Raw genomic sequence first — 7,974 nt, forward strand, 5'->3', positions numbered from 1 at the left:
TGTAAGTGCATATGTATAACAAAAGTCAACTGGGTGTCGTTCCTCTGGTGCTGTCCATCATCTTTTTGAGACAAGATCTCTCCCTGGGATCTGGGGTTGCCAACTAGGCCAGACTATCTGGCCAGAAGGCCACAGGGATCCACCTGTGTCCACCTTCCTAACACTGGAATTACAACTGAGTATGCTATACATCTGGCTTTTTTATGTCTAGAAATTAAAATGGTCCTCATGCTTACAAGGCATCACTTTATTGGCCTATCACCTCGACTCTGTAAATCTCCTTATTTTTCAAGACTCACTTCACATTACTTCTGTAAGATCTACGTGTTCAAATTTCATTAACTGGGAAAATACACTTCTTCTTATTAATTCTACTATATATAGCTAAATGATATTTTTATATAAAAACAAGCACAGAAACTGGGAAATAGAAGACAGAAAAACAACTAAGTGCATCAGGATATAAAGAATAAATAACAAGTCACCTGGCTTTTCTTTTTTACCACATGTATACTAGACTTTGTGTATAAGAATTGGGCAGTCCAGAAGACACCAAACATTTTAGAAAGCTCTAGGGAAATTAGACGGTTCTTCCTAGTGAAAATATAAATATTGGCAGTCTAATTAGACATTTCTAGTCATACAGTAATAGATCTGTGGATGTCAAACATTACTGCAAAAGTAGTAGCATCATCTTTATCCCAGACTGGCTGAGAAGCTGGGAACTGCTCATGTCCCTCTCTAGATCTAAGGAGGCTAGTGGACCATTGTCAGTACTTCCATTACCTCTAAGGCTCTGAGGCACTCCTACCCACTCCCATACTCTCCAGACAAGGAAATATGAACAGAGGTCTGTGAGAAAACAAAATCCCTCTCTCCTGCTGTCCATGTAAGAGTGGTATCAAGTTGGCCCCCTAAAATGTAGGTTTAAGTAATAATCAGAATTTTGAGAGCTTGATTGGAGGTTCTATCAGGGGAGTGAAGCTACTCATATAACCTTGAATGAAGGCCCATCCTCCCCTATCTGGGAAGGTAGTCCTCTTTGACCAACTCCACAGCTTAGGGATGTACACATATGAGCAGTAAAGGAGAAAAGGGACACTTGTGAAACCAGCCAGATTGGCCAAATCAACCCTGCCAATCAATGGGATCCCAGATGTCACAACCAGATGAAGACAATGCCTACACAATTCATTGAACAAGAAGTTGATCTGGTGCCTACATAGAGCCTTCACCCCTTCGGACTAGTGTTCATGGGACAGGAAGGTACTTTGGGCACTACCAAAGGAAAAAGGCGAACACTAACCCAACTACAAACCCTTCGATCTATAATGATGACCTGCCTGCAAGACGCACAAGGGCAATGATGGCACAAAGTTGGTGGGAGTAACCAACCAATATCCAACAAGATTTCACGCCAACTTCATGAGAAGGAACCCATACCCAATACTGATCAGGTGGCCAAGAACCTGAGAGCAAATGGGCCAGGGCCCTAGGAGAAAACCAAATACTACTGTTCTGCTAGAGGAACTTAGCCATAACAACATTCTGCTATACTCACAGATCAGGGCCTTGCTCAGCTGTCATCAGAGAAGCTTCCTCCTGCAGTAGATGGAAACAAATACAGAGACCCACAACTAGACAATATACAGAGAGTGGAACACTTTGGAATACTCAGCCCTAGAAGGGATGTCTCCTCAAACCCCTCCTTCAGGGTTTAGGGACCTCTGCAGAAAAAGAGGCAAGGAGATTGTATAAACCAAAGTGGATTGAGGACACCAAGGAAACAAGATCTTCGAAACACAGCAGAACTTACACACATATGAATTCACAAAGACTGTGGCAGCATGCACAGCCTCTGCATGGGTCTGAGCCACATGGTATCCCAGAACTGAGAGTAGTAGACACAAGTCCACATCACTAACCCAGAAACTATTTCCAATTGACAATCATTTGAAAAATTTAGTTCTCTCCAACAGAGTCCCACTGGGGATCCAAACCATTTTTAAGAGCAGGCTCAATTCTTATTAATAGATGGCCAACATAAAACAAAATCAATGACATCTTTTTTGTCTTTTTCTGTTTCTTTCTTTCTTTTTTTTTCTTTTTTGTCTTTATAGGTCCTTTGCATATATATTATAGCTTCCAGTTTTGTGTTTTTATAGGATTTCTGTGTGGATGAATGTGGATGTATCTATGTCTATATGTGTTTTTTAGTTCCTTTTATTCTTTTTTTGGTTTGCTTGTTTTTGTTTACTATTATTATTATTGTTGATGTTGTGGTTGTTATTTAGATGCTTGATTCTAAGGAGAGACAGAAAGGGTCTGGATTTGGATGGGAAGGAAAGTGGAGAGGATCTCTGAGGAGTTGGGGTGGGAAAACAGTAGTCAGAATATATTGTATTAAAAAAACCTACTTTGAATAAAAGAAAAGTAGAGGGAAAAATTAAAAATAAAGAATCAAAGATTTGCTAAATGAAGTGGTACATGCCCTTAATCTAAGCACTCAAGAGGCAGAGGCAGGAGGATCTCTGTGGATTCAGTGCCAAGTTCCCCCGACAGTCAACACTAAATGGAGATACTCCATCTCAAACAAACAAACAAACAAACAAAACACCAAAAACAATATAACAACAACAATGGAAAAAAAAGTATCAGAGTTTTATAACAAATACCAGAAATGTCTGGACACAAAATCCCACCCCTAAACAAAAAGCTGTTTTCAACTGATACCTGCTGAGAAAGGGAGATTAATTATCCCCAAGGGCATATCAACCCCACTAAGATAGGTCCTGTTACCAGGAGTGGTTCTCCAGTACAAAGCTCACTCCCTATTTGTGTGTGTGTGTACTTTTGTTTGCTTTTGACATTAATTTTGTCTTTTTATTTTTGTTTGTTTGTTTGTTTGGGTTTTCATATTTTAAGAAAGTGAGAGCGAGAAAGAACATGAGGTTGGGTTAGTAGTTAGGTGAGGGGGATCTGGGGGAAGAGTTGGAGGAAGGCAAAGAACACGGTCAAATATAGTATATGAAAAAATAATAAAAAAATTTAAAGGACCAGAAATATCTGCATTTCAATGAAAAAATGCCTAGTAATCAAGAACTAGGAAATTTTTAAGGTGAATTAAAAAAATAAATAGAGAATACTGAGAAAAATATTAGAATTAATTGATCAAAATTTAAGAGCCAACATCACAAAATTATTTCAATAAGAAATTAGTTTAATGTCTCCCTCTATCAAGATATCTCTTTCATTGCTCTCCTACTTCATCCCTCTCCCAGCTCGACCATCTCATTCCCTCATGTTCTTATCCCCCATCCCCTCCCCTCTGTTGTGCCCCCCATCCCCAGTTTACTCATGGCGATCTTCTCTGTTTCCCCTTCCAAAGGTGATCTGTACATTCCTCTTAGGGTCCTCCTTGTTTCCTAACTTCTCTGGAGCTGTGGGTTGTAGTCTGGTTATCCTTTGCTTTACATCTAGTATCTACTTACAAGTGAGTACATACCATATTTGTCATTCTGAGTCTGGGTTACCTCACTCAAGATGATATTTTCTAAAAAAAATATAAAAAAAGATGATATTTTCTAGTTCCATCCATTTGCCTGCAAATTTCATGATGTCATTGTTTTTTTACAGCTGAGTAATACTCCATTGTGTATATGTACCACATTTTCTTTATCCATTTTTCAGTTGAGGGGCATCTAGGTTGTTTCAAGGTTCTGGCTATTACAAATAATGCTGCTATAAACATAGTTGAGCAAATGTCATTGTGGTATGATTGAGCACCCCTTAGGTATATGCACAAAAGTGGTATCAATGAGTCTTGAGGAAGATTGATTCCCAATTTTCTGAGAAGTTGCCATACTGATTAACATACTGATTAACAGTGTAGGAGTGTTCCCCTTGTTCCACATCCTCTCCAGCATAAGCTGTCTTCAGTGTTTTTTATCTTAGCCATTCTGTCAGGTGTAAGATGGTATCTCAGAGTCGTTTTGATTTGCATTTCCCTGATGACTAAGGATGTTGACATTGCTTAAATATCTTTAGGCCATTTGGGATTCTTCTGTTGAGAATTCTCTGTTCAGATCTGTAGCCTATTTTTTAATTGGATTGCTTGGTATTTTGCTGTCTGGTTTCTTGAGTTCTTTATATATTTTGGAGATCATCCCTCTGTCAGATGTGGGGTTGGTGAAGATCTTTTCCCATTCTGTAGGCTGTTGTTTTGTCTTATTGCTTGTGTCCTTTGCCTTGCAGAAGCTTCTCAGTTTCAGGAGGTCCCATTCATTAATTGTTGCTCTCAGTGTCTGTGCTACCGGTGTTATATTAAGGACATGGTCTCCTGTGCCAATGTATTCAAAGTTACTTCCTACTTTCTCCTCTGTCAGGTTCAGTGTAGCTGTATTTATGCTGAGGTCTTTGATCCACTTGGATTTGAGTTTTGTGCATGGTGATAGATATAGATTTATTTGCAGTCTTCTACATGTTGATATCCAGTTATGACAGCACCATTTATTGAAGATGCTTTCTTTTTTCCATTGTACAGTTTTGGCTTCTTTGTCAAAAATCAGGTGTTCATAGGTGTGTGGATTAATGTCAGGATCTTCAATTCAATTACATTGGTCCACATGTCAGTTTTTATGCCAATACCAAGTTGTTGGGGTTTTTTTTGTTTTTTGTTTTTTTTGGTTTTTTGGTTTGTTGTTGTTGTTGTTGTTTTCAAGACAGTGTTTCTCTGTGTAGTTTTGGTGCCTGTCTTGGATCTTGCTCTGTAGACCAGACTGCCCTCATACTCACAGAGATCTGCCTACCTCTGCCTCCCAAGTGCTGGGATTAAAGGTGTGTGCCTGTTTTTATTACTATAGCTCTATAGTAGAGCTTGACGTCAGGGATGGTGATGTCTACAGAAGATGCTTTATGTAAAGGATTGTTTTAGATATCCTAGGTTTTCTGTTTTTCCCTATGAAATCAAGTGTTTTTCTTTCGAGGTCTGTGAAGAATTGTGTTGGGATTTTGATGGGAATTGTATTGAATATGTAGATTCCTTTTGGTAAGATGACCATTTTTGTTATGTTAGTTCTATCTATCCATGAGCATGGGTGATCTTTTCATTTTCTGATATGTTCTTTAATTTCTTCTTCAAAGATTTTATCCCTGGTGCATGAGCTAGCTTTCTGCATCCCATTACCTATGGTTGGACACCTTGCTCACCCTTGAGGTAGGAGAGCATGGTGGGGGGAGGGTGCTTGGTCCTGCCTCAACTGAATATACCAGGTTTTGCTGTCCCCCCATGGGAGAACTTACCCTTTTGGAGGAGGGGATGAAAGGTGGGGAGAGGAGTTAGGCAGGGATGGGAGGAGTGGGAGGAGGCATGAGAAGGGGATCTGTGGTTGGTACGTAAAATGAATTTTTTAAAAAAATTAATAAAAAATTAATTTAACATGTTAAATCCAATTTCAAAGATATAAAGATTCAGCAAAGAAACATAAAATAAATAAAATAAGTGATACAAAGAAGACAAGATGGAAACTTTAGGATAATATACATATATGTTGTACTCACTTCAGCAACACATATACTAAAATTGGAATGATACAGAGATTAGCATGGCCCCTGCACAAGGATGACATGTAAATTCACAAAGTGCTCCATATATTTTCGAGGGAAGGAAGCTGTGTCAGGATGTATTGTATGAGAAAAGAATAAACAAAAATTAAAGAAAAAACCCACAGTAAAACAAAATGTAAAAACACCAATGATCTAATAATCAATTAGTAGAAAAAGATAAGTGTCACAACCGGAGTGAGCTATAATCTAAGGTCAAGGGAATGTTTTATTGTTGGTGACTCAATGTTAAAAACAGAGACAATGTATTCTACCAATTCTATTCTCTTCAGTTTTCATGACTATGAAATACCTTAGGAAATTAAAATGATGAACAATATAGGTTATTGTTATTTCCAGTTTTCACAAGAAGTTTTGCAATTAAATGTCATTTCTCTTTACAAGAAAGACAAATTTAATTTAAACAACTCCAGTGTCATAATTTTTGTTTTTCTTGAAGAGAAATATGTTATTCATAAACAAGTTAAGAATGCACAAGAACATTTTACATGCCTTTCTCAGGTGCATACAAAAGTTTCTAAATGGACTTGCTGTAATTTCCAAAACAATTTTCTGCAATATTTATGTGGTATTTAAAATATCAAGCACATAGATAATTCTTATTTATAAAGAAGTTTAAGATGGACTCACAGGAATTCTCGGTATTAACTGAAGTTCTATTGGTAGGAGCACAGTGTACTTCAAACAAAAATGGGATGTTATTTTCTATTGACTTAACCTCCCTTCTTTAAAACAGCTCACTATGTAACATTAAAGTCTTCCAATATTTTTAAAGTTTTATTCATCCTTTCCTTTTTACTTAAATTTTATTTTGAAACATGAAATGGGAAAATATACCAGAAGGCTATGAGTACCTTTCACTCAGCTTGTTAAAATGGAAACATCCTGCATAGCAGCATTAAAAACATCAAAATGAGAAAAGCTAAATATATATACATGTGTGCATGTGTACGTGCGTGCATGCATGTGTGTGTGTTGATGTGTGTGGTCTGAACAATAAAACAGAAGACAGATAACAGAAATTAACAAATATGAACAATAGGGAGACAACAAATTAAAAATATAGCCGGGCGGTGGTGGCGCACGCCTTTAATCCCAGCACTCGGGAGGCAGAGCCAGGCGGATCTCTGTGAGTTCGAGGCCAGCCTGGGCTACCAAGTGAGTTCCAGGAGAGGCGCAAAGCTACACAGAGAAACCCTGTCTCGAAAAACCAAAAAAAAATATATATATATATATAGATAAGATGAATGAAAGAGATTCATAGGACAATAAACAAGATAGGATATATATGTCATTAACATTTTAGAATAGGGTAAAGAGGGAGAGACTTAAAAATTACTTGAAGGAATGTTTCAAATTTGACCCCCAAAAAAACCCTGTATTATAAAAAAAAAGCTGAGTAATCCACAGTAGACTGAATCCAAAGAATTTCCCCCAACCACAGAATTTCTATAAATACACCCACAAAATGTCTTGAAAAGAGTGTGAGAAAAATCAGCGATCTCCACATAGGAGAAAAATAATTCAAGTAACAGATTTTTTATATCAATAAATCACAAAGATAGGGAAATGACAAATGGTCACAAAATTGAAATAAATAAACTGTCAACCCATAATTAGATAGTGAATCAATCCCAATTCAGAACTAGGAGGAAAATCAAACATCTTCAAATGGAGAAAACAAAATAGAAATTGTCACAACCAGATCTACCCTGCAGATTGGACGCTGACAGTCTGAGTCACATGTTTTCTTTCATATGTTACTGCCCACTTGTCCTAGTAAGAAAGTAGATGAACTTTAATTTTTTATGTATCACCTTGGAATGGATAATAGATAGACAGACAGACAGTCAGACAGATAGATGGATGGACATGTAGATAGGTGACATATGAGTAGATAGATATAATCTTGAAATTAAAAATAATGTATTTTAAATGTTGACCCGGATGTTCCCAGCAAGTCCTTTTAGTGTATTCATTCCTAATATTCTTTCTGATAAGACTACAGATAAGGTCAGAAAAATCCCTCAAATTATCACTAATCATCAATTACAATGCACAGAGATTTTGAATGATAACTTTATAGAACCCAAATGTTAGCATTAACAAATTAAGAGTTGTGTTAATTTTCTTTACAATATTCTTTTGAGTTTTTTCTTATTTTTCATTAAAACAAGTATTTGAATTATGTAAAGCAAAATCTATATTTAAATTGGGTTAACTATGATGTGACTTCAAACTCAGATCCTAGTATATATAATAGATTATATGGAAATAAGTATTTGCAGAGTCACAGAATGATTTTTGGCAAATCTGCCTACAATGTGATAATCTTCTTAGGGTAATCACCAT

At 36.9% G+C, this 7,974-nt stretch overlaps 1 non-coding gene across 1 annotated transcript; it reads left to right on the forward strand.

The window, feature by feature from the left end:
• The first annotated feature begins 5,551 nt into the window (after positions 1-5,551).
• Positions 5,552-5,655, forward strand: LOC128108134 (U6 spliceosomal RNA). Its single transcript, XR_008217342.1, has one exon. It is a non-coding gene; the product is annotated as a U6 spliceosomal RNA (small nuclear RNA).
• Positions 5,656-7,974: the final 2,319 nt, after the last annotated feature.

Source organism: Peromyscus californicus, unplaced genomic scaffold (genome assembly GCF_007827085.1).
Source record: "Peromyscus californicus insignis strain IS unplaced genomic scaffold, ASM782708v3 Scaffold_12__1_contigs__length_115047231, whole genome shotgun sequence".
NCBI lineage: Eukaryota > Metazoa > Chordata > Mammalia > Rodentia > Cricetidae > Peromyscus > Peromyscus californicus.